This window comes from Adiantum capillus-veneris, chromosome 21 (genome assembly GCF_014529385.1).
Source record: "Adiantum capillus-veneris isolate H3 chromosome 21, ASM1452938v2, whole genome shotgun sequence".
In the NCBI taxonomy this organism is placed as follows: domain Eukaryota; kingdom Viridiplantae; phylum Streptophyta; class Polypodiopsida; order Polypodiales; family Pteridaceae; genus Adiantum; species Adiantum capillus-veneris.
In genome coordinates this window covers 90450623-90462926 of record NC_140951.1, presented here as the reverse complement: position 1 = coordinate 90462926, position 12304 = coordinate 90450623, and positions in this window count along the sequence as shown.

Sequence of the window (12304 nt, the reverse complement as noted above, 5' to 3'; positions counted from 1 at the left end):
GGCACAAACTCCAACATTTTTCATCATACACATTTTCTGAATGACCTTTACATGCTATCCACCAAGTCTCATCACATTTGGACCAAAATTGACCTCATATGCATGAAAAAATGCAAAGTTAGGGCATAGAGGCAATAATGGGCCATAGATCTACTAAATCTTGTCCAAATTACATGAAACTTGCACAACACATTCACCAACACATCAACAACCAATCTGTGTGGTCAGAAGCAAAAATTGGTGAAGTAGACATAGGATGCCTATTTGACTTTTTTTGGCCTGCAGAGGATGTTTGTTCATTCCAGATCCAATCACCTCATCATCAGGAGCTCATATATCAATTTTGAAGCCATTCTCATCATTTTTGACCCCCAACACCTTCAAGATACACTTTTGGAGCCCACCACACAGGCTCTTACAAGCATCAATCCTTGTCCAAATCCAAATCCAAGAGAATAGCCATGTAAGGACTACCCACAGAACAAATCTCATGTCATTTTGATGAAATAGACATCCTACGCGTAGGATGTCTCCAACATAATTTAGGCCTTCTGTGCAAAGAGTGACATCATGGGAGCCACTACCATGGTGCAAAGAGCCCATATACCAATTTTCAACCCATTTGGACATCAATTGCTACCTATGATGGACTTTCTACCCAATTTGTGACCTAAAGCTTGAATCAGCCCAAAAATCCACGTTTTGATATCCAAATCCAAATCCAAGCATATAGCCATGTTCCATGAGCCATGCACTACCAGCATGGCAAGTATGAATCAATTCTGATGAAAAAGACATCCTACGCGTAGGATGTCTAAATGAAAAATTTTGGCCAGATTTTCATTGTGAGCACATGCACAGCTTCACAAGTTCCTTTTAAGTTTTATTTTCAATTTTCAAGTCATTTGGATAGTTAAAACTCAGTTTCTCAGCTAATATGGAAAAAACGCTAACTTCAGACTACTGAGTGCAACAGGATCTATGGCAGCCGCGAAGTCATCGGGGCAAAGAAGAAAAGAATGACCATCAAAGACTATCTAGAAGAAGTGGAGCCCTTCGTCATACCAAAAGGAACACTAAAGCCCACCAGCACATGGATCCAGGAAGATCTGTTAGAGTCCAACGACTTAAAGATCTACCAAGGAGTGTTCAAAGACACTGAAGGGAATGTGATCGAGCTACCAATGCTGCCGCGAGAACTCAATGAGTTCGTAAGAAGCAAGATGGCCGGGTACTTGGAGAAGATTGATCTCCACAAATATTTTGAAGCAGTGCCGGCAAGGGTTGACATAAAGAGAGTCTGGGAGTTTGTGACAACCATCAAAGAAGATGGGGTGGCCAGAGTAACCGATCTGTAAGGCAGGCCAGAAACATAAATAATCATCACTGAGCAGGTTGTAGCAGATGCACTAGACCTCTCCAACAAGGGGGATAGTGTAACTAAAAGAAGGGATGATGTCAAGGTGTACAATGAGAAGAAAGTAAACTACACCTTTGAAGATATTTCCAACCCAAGAGTGGCAATCATGAGCCAGTTGTACAACCAATACTTCCATATGTGCACGAAGCGGCCACAAAAGTACAGAATGCCGCCAGGTTCAATTGCCAAGACATTCACTTGGGCAATGACGAAAGGCACCCCAAAGATAATCAATTATGCAGCGTATATACATGACAACCTAGTAAAGATGGGTAACAATAAGCCAACATATATTGTGCCAGGAGAACTAATCACTAAGGTGATTTATGGGGCACTGCACGCAAAAGGAAGATGGCCTGAGCCCCCGTCTGAGAATGACTGGCTGAGGCTCAAAGAAGACAAAGAAGACGAGCCACAAAGAGCACCAAGGGTTGCTACAAGATTGAAAAGACGGCTAGAGCCTGTTCAAGAAGAGCAGCCAGAGAAAAAGAAAGGAAAGAAGGAATTTGCCCAAGTGCCTGCAAAAGAAACAAGGTCACAAAAAGCGGCTAGACTAGAGCGGCTGATGGAGAGATTCAGAGTAGAGAGAGCCCTTAAAGGTGATTTGAGTGAACTCTGGAAGCCATCTCTAGAGTCAATGTCGGGAGAACTAATCACTAAGGTGATTTATGGGGCACTGCACGCAAAAGGAAGATGGCGTGACCCCCCGTCCCAGAATGACTGGCTGAGGCTCAAAGAAGACAAAGAGGACGAGCCACAAAGAGCACCAAGGGTTGCTACGAGACTGAAAAGACGGCTAGAGCCTGTTCAAGAGGAGCAGCCAGAGCAAAAAAACGGAAAGAAGGAATTTTCCCAAGTGCCTGCAAAAGAAACAAGGTCACAAAAAGCGGCAAGATTAGAGAGGCTGATGGAGAGCTTCAGAGAAAAGAGAGCCCTTAAAGGAGATCTGAGTGAACTCTGGAAGCCATCTCTAGAGTCAGGAGCCGGAGCCAAAGGAAGAGGCTAAGCCTCGAAGTGAGCAACAAGAGTCAGATGATTCTTATCACATATTTTTGGACCTGCTAGCTGCAGGATACACGAAGGAAGAAGCCGCCATAGTCGCATTCGACTTGGAAAGCACAGGGCCTAAAGAACAAATGCAAGGCATTAGGCTAGTGGAATTAAAAGAAATTGCCGCAGATACAGTGGATCTGCACGCACCCTCCAATGATTGGGATGTGGTGATGACGAAGCTAACCGGGTTGAGAGAGCAGTCCATGGGTTCGGAAAGCGAGATGGCAGCTCTCAAGGCCACTGAAGTGAATATTAAGATGGAAGTAGACACTCTACAAGGACAAAGCCAAAGGCAGAAGGAGAGGGAAGCTGAGCTACATGCCAGCCTAGCAAGGGCACTGCAAAGATGCCAGGAAGTGGAGGAAGAAAATCAAGCAGCAGCAAAAAGAATGCAAGGATTTGAAGAAGAATGTCAGCAGCTCAGCAAATCAATTTTAGATGCCGAGAGGGATAGAGATAACCTGACCCTACAGCTGGCGGAATAGTCTAAAGAAGTAGAAGTGTGAGCTTCATCTTGACGCTACGTATACACCGGTGGTCGGAATCGAGTGCGAAGAAGTGCAGCGTGTTGCCCTTGACGAGAACTATGCGCCGATACCTACATTGCGCACGTACGGTCCGGTTTTGCGAGCTCCTTCTACGAGCTTCATCTGGTGATTGGGTGAGCATACGTTGTCCGATTTTGCATTGCAGCATATCCACGCGTCACATTGAGTAGAACTACACATTAGGCACTTTAGATTTCGGAAACGAAAACCTGCAAATATCGGCCAGACATCCTACGTGATTTTGCACTGTGTGTTTTGGGTTGGGATTTTGGTTCATAGACCTTAGGGAGAGCGACCTATTGGTGTTAGTAGGGTCTCCTTCAAGTTCTATTGTGTTTCGAGATTGTTTGATGGGTGTTCGGCTCTAGAAAGCGTTGTAGGAAGTTTCCTCTTATGCACTCTTGAAGGCTGTGACTTAGACAATCAGTAGAGACCTCTGTAGGAATTAGTTAGGAGTCGGTCGAGTGTAGGTTGACACCTTATGCTTGCTTCCACACGCCTGCGGGCCGAGCTTCATCCTTAGCTGACATTATATGTTAGGTGAGTTCTCGCTGTGCTGACGTTCGTCGCGGCGTATCCGTCCAGCAGAATGTTAGCAGCAAGCTAACTCAAAAACCATTTTTCGTAGCTCTGATTGTAAAAACACTGATTATTTTTGATAAATCGAGAACATTGTAACTCCTATTTTTTGGATAAACCTTGTAATAGATGAGTTGGGGCTACAAGCTTCCAGATTGTATTAATCTGTCATTACCTATCTTTAGTTAGAGCTCCCAAATTATTAGTTTTGACCACCAAAAACCTTGGCTAAGGTATAAAAGCCAATTTTTATTAGTTATTATTAAGTTTTGGATAATGAAATACACAACATGAGCTAACGGTGCTCACTTCTCTCCTTCTCGTGCTTCCTACTCCCTCCCCGATTGTCATATTGCAGTTGCATCTGTTGCTTCGCAACCGCCGTAGGTAAGAGCTCTACGCATTGAACACTTCACGGTATTTCGTAGCTTTTGGCGTTGCCGACTTGCGGACTATTTTGTCATAAGTAGGAATTTATAGTTCAAAATTGAAAACTAAGTATAGGTGGGGTATTGGGGCATCATTGCTAAGCATTTAGGTGCATTCTGGGTCAAAAATGACTAGGTCAAAAATCCACTGCTGTTAATAATCTCGATTTTGGCACCTGACCTAAAGTGGGACTTGAGACCATAAGCATGTGTGCTTACGTCTTTTATACATGTTCTAGAAGTTTCATTACGTTTGGATGTCATTTGATGCTGTAACATATATGATTTGTTTGCGATGAGCGACTGGCTTTTGGTGATTTCAGTCACTTAAGTGTAGGTATAGCTCAACCTATGGCACCAAAACAAAACAGGTTAGAAAATTCCAACTTCATGCAGATGGTAAAATGCCAAAACTGAGTTTTACCAACCACCGAGCAAACTTTACCGAGCGAACACAAAAAACGAGAGAGAGAGAGAGAGAGAGAGAGAGAGAGAGAGAGAGAGAGAGAGAGAGAGAGAGAGAGAGAGAGAGAGAGAGAGAGAGAGAGAGAGAGAGAGAGAGAGAGAGAGAGAGAATTATTTGCTTTCATTTACAAGTCATGAGTAACACTTTAGTGAACATTAACATCATTTCTAAACAAGAAAGTAATTATAACAATTGGCTTCACCAAGTACAAAACATGATAGTTTAGCATGAATCACACACGTCATTGATGAAGGCATGTCTTTTAAGTGGTTTGTCGCAAGCTTAAGCATTGTATTATGGATCTCGCACCATCATTTTAGCCCCGGCCTCAATGGGCAAGGCCCTTTCATGAAGCAAAAATCAACACATCAGAGTAAATCAATTGACCTCACATAGTGCAAATCAGAAAATTTAAAATTCATTCAAAACCCACATCAATAGCCGGCTAGCTGCTAGCAAATATTGCAATGAACATACATAGATTGCAAAGGAAAAATATAAGTAAGGGAGGTACTAAAAAAATAGCATGACCATGAAAAAAAGAAATGGAATGCTCACAAATGATTGAACAGGCTCCTAGAGGGAGGTTTATTCCCCTCATCCACCACATCTGCAAAAGTATAAGAGGCCAAAGCATGTGTGTTTATGCGATAGAAATAGATTCACCAAATAATACACTTGGTTTAGCATTGCACTTACAACTTCATTCTTTGAAGACTTGTCAACAAAGCAATCTCTGATACCTTTGTTGCATCAATGATCGTAATCAAAACTCTACAATGCTTATGTTTTTTTTAACGTGTAATACCCAACAAACATTCAATTGCATATACTGAGTTTATCTAATTATAATCAAGACTTCCGTTAATTTCAATAAAAAATTTGAGCTTGAACACTTAATTCTTGCCAGACCTAACAAATGGCACATGCAATCTCTCTATGTGGACAAATCATGTAAAGCTTGTGGGCCAATTATGCAAACCGATCGGACACTATCCAAAACTGTCCCACGTCGATCCAGAACAACTAAGGGAAGTGTCCCAAAAGGGTAATCTATGAACAGGATACTAAAGATAGTAATAGAATAATGAGAATATCAAGGGTATTTAATTCTTTGTGCCCTAAAAGTGGTCGTTAATAACCATGGCAAGCAATTGAGGCCCCATCTCGTGACGGGACTACAAGATCTACGGGACAAGGATCCTATGCTCTGCAAATTCTAGCTTTTATTTCTTGATAATCATGGAGAGAAGCCACGATTTTCCCCAATTATGGTTCAAATGCATCCTAATATTCAATTTGAGGTTAAAGCATATGTGCTCTAAGTTTTACCTATTTCCACAATTTTAGCAGCACTTGGAGCACCGTCTTCATGTCTTGTAAGTCCTGCAAGCGGATTGGTGTGATAGTTCCTTTTGGAGGATCCAAGTTGCTGTAACCCCGAGAGGTGCGGGGTAGGATGGGGGTCTTAAAGCACATAATAGTGGTGGATTGTCCCAGTTTGTATTTATTGGCACTGTCTGCTTGCATGGAGCGATATAAGCGTGGTGCCTATCAAATGTTCTACACAATTTTTAGGCTTTTTGAAGCTATTTTAAGATGCTGCTTTTCAACGTCCCTTTGGAACCATGCCTTTAATAGAAACTAGTGCTTGCATAAGAAAAGATAATTTGTCGAACGTAAAGAGACGAGAGCAAGGAATGCAAGATATACTGCTACATCTGTTCGGGAAGAGTATAATGCAAGATATACTGTTCGGGAAAAGTGTGCCTCAGCTTAGCCTTGAGCCGGTTGCAAAATCAAAGTAGGCGGTCAAGGGGAGGGCAAGAAGGAGAAACTTCTGCTTAAAATACATGAAAAATAGTGTAATTTTACGAAAATACTGGCTAGTATTGTAAAATTTCCGATTCAGATTTTTCTTGGAGGGATTTTTGTATGTTTTGTGAAAATGAATTTTCCCAAACTCTCTCTCTCTCTCTCTCTCTCTCTCTCTCTCTCTCTCTTTGGCCAAGTGGTCACATACTATATAAGGTCTTGTCGCGGACGAAGATCAAAAAGCTTTTACAAATACAGGACTTGTAGCTACTGAGAAGTTGTGGTTGAAGGGGCGGGCGAGGAGAAGTAGCAAGTTTGACTCTCGAGCAGCCTGCCTGGTTAGGACGATCATACAAGCGCAATCGGGACACACACCTTAACCATTCCGCGCCGGCGCGGGATCATTTAGGATAGAGTCTCAATATACCTGCTTGGTTAGGATGAGCAAACAAGTTCAACTGGGACACACCCCTTAATCATTCTGCGTCGGCGCGGAAGCATTTAGGATAGAGTCCCAATATAGTCTCCCAAAAGTTTTTCTCAATACATTTAATTTAATTTCATCTCAATCCGGTTTTTGGACGGCCCTTGGCTGTTGAGCATTCCTTGTAGGGTCCCAAGCTTGATGTGCTTATCATCATACATGTGTTAATCTTCTTAATCCTATCTACTCGGACGTGACCCTTCAACATATCGTGTCTATGCGAAACAAGTTAATGCATGATCCCAATTAACATGAGCTAATGCTTTCATAGTAAATCATTGACTAAATGAACAAAACGACATGAACATATTTATTTACTCTTTTATCTACCAGATCATAAACCTTTCTCCACACTTTGACTCGCTCACCTCTACAGTTTTGAAAACGAAAAGATGCAAGTTTCTCAAGCATGCCCCCCTTACCTTGCTTAACAGCGCGCTCCAATCCCTTGCTACCCTAAAATGGGACTTTATCCTAAATTGTCCCGCGTTGACACGGGAGCAATCAGAGCAGTGTCCAAGTGGTTTTTGTTACATTTGTAAATAGCAAGAGCGACGTCCACCTAATGGGTGGACCTACTTTGGAAAATTATATGCTCTGTGCATAGTTGAACAACGAGGAGCAACGATGGCTAGGGTTGAAAAACATTTAAAATGCAGCTCTTTCAAGACTATATGAAAATAAGATAGATGTATCTTGAGACATCAAAGAGGTTTTAATGAGAAAAACTTGAGCGAGCACAGATAAAGAGGAAAATGGAGCATAAAGGTGTAGTTCATTAACGTTATGGAGGAAAATGAATCGTTGAGAATAAGTTGAGAGAGGTGTAGTTTATTGGGGTTCTGAAAAAAAAAAACACTTTACCTCTTGAAAAAAGTTTCCCTAGGTTTTGGCATTTTCAGACTTAGTATCTGAAAGCGTGTGGCATGGGTAAAAAAACACCGTTGGTTTGTCTTTTCCAAGAGATTGTGGTGTGGAAAAAGTGGTCTTTGTTTCACTCTAGGACAATAATTGTTCACCATGTGCTATCAGTTGCCATATGACTATAATGGTTATGATAAGCCTGAAATTCAAGGATTTATAACAGATAAGGCAAATGCAAATTGGATTGCTGTTCATATTGCCTACTTTGGTGGAGCCAAGAAAAAGACGCTCCTCTTTTCAAGAGAAGCATAAATATTGTGTTGAAAATGGTTACATGTACCATCAGAACATGCAGTACAAGTGTGCAAGGAAAAACTCAAATAGATCTAGAGAACGGGACATGCTATTTTGGATAAGATTCCAACATCAAAATCTTGGTTGTCATGGTGAGGTGCTAGAGTGCCACACTGAGGAGATATATTTGTTGCTCAAGATGGGTCAGTGCTCTTGTTCTAAGAACAAATATTTCTAAGGCTAAACAGGCAAGTATGCATGCTTCAGTTGGTTATAAAAAATTCATTGGTCTTTATGAAGTCAATTGTGTAGATATGTCACTAGTAGTTCTTCAAAATGTGCGTTACAACACCTACTTGAAGGGCATGTAATCATCCATAGGACCAATGTGGTAGACTTGGCAGCTAGATTTATGAGCAATCAATTAGTGTTTGCATCAAATAAATTATTGGTTGACGTAGCTCAATCAACAGTTCTAGAAATGCAAATACCAAGTCCAGAAATGAATAGAGATACAATACAAGATTTAAGAGTGTGAGAAAATTGCAATTAGTCTTTCTTGACCCTGATGAAACTCTTGAAGAAGATTACCATTTTGCTATGTACCACAAGCAAGCAAAATGCTTCCACTTCTCCTAGTCTTTGATCGGAGAAGAAGGTGCCTCAGACAGTTTAGGCAATTATGCGCACATAGCCTGGTAAAAAAATGACGTGTTTTGGTGTTCTTCTCGAAGAGAAACTACATTGAGGTAGGTCCATAAACAACAATTTAGATAATGTGAAAAATGGTGAATATTCATGTCCCTTGCTTTTTGGGGGGGGGAGAAAACATTGTCATGTGGGTGCCCAACCAAGAGGAATTGTGGAGGGGTTCGTATGGTTTTGGAACGAGAGTAACACTCATGCATGGAATATTGATGAGATGATTATCAGACCTCTTCAGCCAGTCACGTGGGCATGTGGGTGGTGGAAGAAGGAATCTATCTGCTTCCATGGGAGGTTGAGATGGTGCAAAAAATTGGATGTGTGCTACAAGGCAGCAATGCAGCAACACAACACAACCTTTGCCCTATTGGGAAATGCAAAACATAGCCTAGTTTGGTCCGTGCTAGATATAGAGATGGAAAGCATCTCAGATGGAGGTCAAAATTAACCAAAGACTTCAATGAGAGGATAGCATTGGGCAAAAGCATGCAAACACTACTAGTGAGAGAGGTTATATTGGTACCGACCGCGTTGCATGTTTTTCATGGTAGCACTCTTGCCTTGCTTCGAAGGGGGTTACTTATGCTATGACCATTGCATACTTCCCTCGATGTACTTGTGAGGATTTCCAAAAAAGAGACAGCAAGTGCCTCACATATATGCATTGTAAACACATCTACTTTGTGTATTTTTGAGTCCTTGGGTTGGATTGTATAGCTCACAAGTTTGTGCTTCAGGCAGCACTGACAAAAGTAGAGTTATTCCAGGATTGTCTGGGAAACCAAAGTTTCAACATAACATTGAATTTTTAAGAGTCATTACAAGATGGGTACCTATTATACTTGCATTGTTTTGATAGCTTATGATACTTAGTCAATTAAGAATTTATATTGTCACAACGATCACCTTTTATTGATTGAGCATTTTCTTGGATGACTTGCACTTGAAATTATGGAAGGGATCAAAAAACAAGTCCTTTTATGCTACGATATTCTTTATTTTTGCTCGAAAAAATGCCATGCTCGGTTTTTTCCGCTCGGTGTATGGATTTCCTCCCAAAACTGACTGTAGACAGTACCAAATATAGTACTATAGAGTACAAAATTGTCCTATCGGGTAACCAAAATGATTCATTTCTACCTCTTTTGGCACAATATAGAACCTCGAGGGGTGCACTATGTAATCATGTTAATGTATCACATGAGTTCAAAAGGAGGGGTTTTAAAATGCAAAACATTTAAGAAATTTAATAGAGATACATTAAAATAAGGGGTGTTTATATTCAGTTTTGGGAAAGAATCCTAAAATAAGGGATGACTTTATTCATTCAAATATGTTAAAAGAGGGTTTTTTTTTTTAATATCCTGCAAACTACATTATATATGGGTGTACTGAACGGTGAACCCCCCAAGTATAGAACCAATACACATCAATACACAACTATGTGGGTTCTTCTGAGGGGCGTTGGTACTATACAACCATTGCCCCATGAAATAGAATAGCATCTAAGAGCTAGACAACACCAAAACCAGTAAAATTTGAGACTATCCAAAAAACATTTGGTGCTATACAAATTTGAGACTATTCATAAAACATATGGCACTATAAAGGACCATTTCCATATTTGGTACTGTCTTTAGTATTTGGGTATTATGTACAACCAATGGCTTGCAGGAGAGTACCAAATTGAGTAGTTTATAGGGGCTTGCGTACTATACAAAGACCTTTGGTACAATGTCGGACCATTCCCATACAACAAAAAGCCAGATTTCGTATTGTCTTCTGCTTTTGACTCATAGTAGAACTCTATGCATGCAGAAGAGTACCAATATTATACTTTGCAAATGCTTTGATAAAAGAATGCTTTGGTACTATACATAGAGTAGGTTTGGTAGTGCACAAAAAATTTGGTATTACACAATTATGATTTGGTAAAATAGAGTGAGGCTTAGGCTTTTGGTACTATGTACAACCAATGGCATAGGAGAGTACCAAATTGGGTAGTTTAGAGAGGCTTATGGACTATACAAAGACCTTTGGTACTGTGAAGGACCATTGCCATAAAAAAAAATATCATATTTGGTAATGTCCATCTGCTTTTGACTCATAGTAGAACTCCATGCAGAAGAGTACCCATATGGGTACTTTGCAAATTCTTTGGGGATAAACAAGTATGATTTGGTACTATACAGGGGGTAGGTTTGGTAATGCACAAAGACTTTGGTACTACACAATTAGGCTTTGAAAAAATAGAGTGAGGCTTTGGTACTCTATAGATATATTATTTCCATATTTGGTATTGCCATTAGGATTTTGGTACTATGTACAACCATTGGCATGCAAGAAAGTAACAAACTGGGTAGTTTACAGAGGCTTGGGTACTACACAAAGACCTTTGGTACTGTGGAGTACCATTGCCATATAACATAAATTCAAATTTGGTACTCTTTTGGTACTTTTGACTTATAGTAGAACTCTATGCAAAAGAGTATTATATGGGTACTTTGCAAATGCTTTGGTGTTATCAAGAATGCTTTGGTACTATAAGGTTTGGTAGTGTACAAAGACTTTGGTACTAGACAATTAGGCTTTGGTAAAATTGAGAGAGGCTTTGGTTCTCTATAGATAGGATTTTGTGTCTCTAGGGAAGGAAAAGATATTATACAAAGGCTTTGGTACACTATAGATAAGATGTGGAATTACTAGTAAACAATTGAGCACCAAATTTGGTACTGCATAAGGGCTTTGGTTCTATACAGGACAGCTTTGGAACTACATAAGAATGCAGTGGTATTGCATATAACCTTTATAAGGTATTGTACACAACCATTTCCATATAGCAGACTACTCAATTCGGTATTGTCTTAACCAAATCAGCCTTAAGGATTGTCAAACAAATTACAATTGCTAAGAGTTGTTGGTACCTAACAGTCATCGAGTAGATGCATAGGATTTTTGACAACACTTTTCCTTCCAATTCTCTTATTGCATATGTCCTTCTTGTTAGGTGAAACTCTGGTCTTTGATGTACAAAAGGCATGCACCAAATCTCTTGTTTCGTTGGTGAAAGTGGTTCCTTGAGGCAATTGTCTCTCACAAGCATCTATGGCAACACTTCATCCTCATCTTTATTCTCCAGCCTTGAACTTGCAGTAGCTATATTCCTTCAATGGATACACATGACACTATCAATTTTAGATTGGTTTATTGAGGTCTTACATGTACTATTGTTCAATATCATTTTCAAAGAGGTTCTCTTCACAAAAAGCTCATTTTTTAGTGCGGGACCTTAATTTGAGTCAAAGTGTTGCGCACACCGATAGAACGGTGTCTTTGACATTGCTGATTTTTTTTTTTTTTTTGCAGCTCGAAAAATGTATGGTGGTCCAAAAGTTGCATTTCCTTTTGTTTATTCCTTGATAGACATAGTGTTTGCTTGCACCAACGTTGTGCCATGGCTGCGCAAATATTCTTCCTTGTCCTGGCTTTTGGTAATCCAAGAGCAGAAGAAGGATGTCTTTCTTTGCTTCTTTGCTCGTGTTTCTTTACAGCCCAATAATAACAAAGAAAATCCTGATTAGTCAGAATGAAATTGCTAATGGAATGGCTTTGTGTCTGTTCATCCGTGCTCGGGCCACCTTCCAGCAT